Here is a 2099-nt window from a genome sequence, read left to right as displayed (position 1 = left end):
TGCTTGTCGTAAACAATGTGATGTAGTAAGGGTTCATTCTGGTTCAGAGTTTGCAGGCACAGTGTGTCATGGCAAGGTACTGTTATAGCAGAAGACAGAGAAGGCTGATCACTGTCCATCACTAGGAGACAGAGACCCTTCTCTCCCAATCTTAGTCACCAGAACACCCAGTATCCATGAAATATTGATGCCTACATTTAAGGAGAATTTTCTGACTCAGTTATTATTTTTTTAGAACATCTGAATTTTTTAATCCTTCTTTACAGGTTGCCTAGACCACTTTTGATTAAGAAAACTGTAGAAAGTTAATCACTGCCACAAGCGGACGCCAGATGGTGGCATGTGTCAATTTCCCAGAGTCCTGCTTTGTGGGGTATCTGAATGCACTGCTGGGGGCTCTGCTCAAACTTGCTGGAATCACTCATGACAGATTTTAGTCCACAGCTCGCTTTTCCCCTATTTCTTTGTAAACTCTTCAGCATTCTTACAGAATTTTTTTACGGTCCTTAGAGTATTCTTCAGCTAGGTCAGCCCGGAGTGGGTACTCAGGCTGGGGGTCTTACCAGTGCTATGAGGGACTGGATTACTTGGTCGGTTTGGGTGGCTGGCTTCCAGTTTGCAGCACTAATTACTGGCAGACAGACCTGCCCATTCTCATCAATGTTAGGGTGGTAGATCTTGGTTTTAAATGTGATCTTGGTGGTTTGAATGGGTACTCTGCTGGAAAGTGGATTTCAATTCTGAACTCTGCTAGAAAGTTGATTTCAATTCTGAAGACCCCCTTGTCATATGGAGGGTTGTCAGGAACAATAAGCCCTTGCCAAGTCAATAAATTAGCTTCATCAACCTGGATGTTACGGAAGTTTTTTATTCCACATTTGCAGATCTCTTCAAGCTCCTTCATCAGCCTCCTGCTGGCCGCCATCTTGGATCTGGTGTCTTCCTCAGTTATTAATGGAGATAAACCCAGAGGCTAACTCACTCCTAGATAATCCCTTACAGACCTGCCAGGCTCTTCTCCTAGGAAGATCTTGTCAAGTTGACAATCTATATTAATACCACAAGTACAAACAAATTAAACAAAGCCGCATACACATGCGTGTGTGCAGACAATGATGTGTATGTATACAGAGACACATGTACATATGTAGACATTCACATGAACACACACAACACAGATCATATTCACGCTGATGTGTTTTCTGTAGCTTCACACTTCTATTTGTGAAATGTATATTTTAATTTATTACATTTATTTGTGTGTGTGTGTGTGTGTGTGTGTGTGTGTGTGTTTTCATGCTATGGCCATCAGAGGACAGCTTTTCAGTGGCTCTTCTCTCCTTCCAAGAGATGGGACCCACGGATCAAGCCCATGCTGACAGGTTTTGAAGCAAGCGATTTTATCCACTGAGCCATTTCATTGACAACATAAAAGAATTTATTAAAGATTCATCCAACTGTTAAGGACTTAGTTGCTTACAATTTTTATTAATAGGTTTACAAACACATCTCTATTTATGTTACCTTAACTTTATTTTGTATATAAATATTTAAATATTACATATGGATCTCGATGACTAGCTTCCTGTGAGGAGCTTAGGGTAGAATAATGTGTTCTGAAATATGTATAGAAGTGAGTCTTGACCCTTGGAGGAAATCTTGGTGTCTGTTATTTTAGAACAGCACCAACAAGTGATCACACCTTCTATATGTAATAAATTATAAACAGCTTGCTAAGAGAAAGACAAAATCTTTTCAATCAGAAAAATATAAAGAACAGCTGTAAGCTAGCCTCCATGTCAATTTTGTCTTTGAAAGAACGGAGACAATCGAGGTGCCTACTGGAGGAGATTGCTCTGAGGATGGAGTTAATATCATAAAACATTGCACATGTATGAAAGATTAGGCACGCGAGTCTTGCCTAGTGTCCAGTTGTCCCTATTGCCTGGGTGAGGTCAGAGGGCTCCTCCCCTCTTGTGGCAGCACCCTCTCTGTCCCCATGCTGCTTCCTCTGTCAGATCCTCCTCCAACACAAGCTAACTCTTGATGAAGGCTCCTCATCATGGATGCAGTCTGGTCGGGGTGTTCATACTGACTCC

The 2099-nt window shown here is 41.5% G+C and overlaps 1 pseudogene; it reads right to left on the bottom strand.

The window, feature by feature from the left end:
• Window positions 1-433: 433 nt before the first annotated feature.
• On the bottom strand, window positions 434-925 carry LOC121432518 (annotated as a pseudogene).
• Between the last annotated feature and the right edge of the window lie 1174 nt (window positions 926-2099).

Source organism: Microtus oregoni, unplaced genomic scaffold (assembly GCF_018167655.1).
Source record: "Microtus oregoni isolate MIOR12 unplaced genomic scaffold, Mior012 000034F_ref0000314, whole genome shotgun sequence".
Taxonomy (NCBI): Eukaryota; Metazoa; Chordata; class Mammalia; order Rodentia; family Cricetidae; genus Microtus; species Microtus oregoni.
This window is presented reverse-complemented; position numbering and strand designations above follow the sequence as displayed.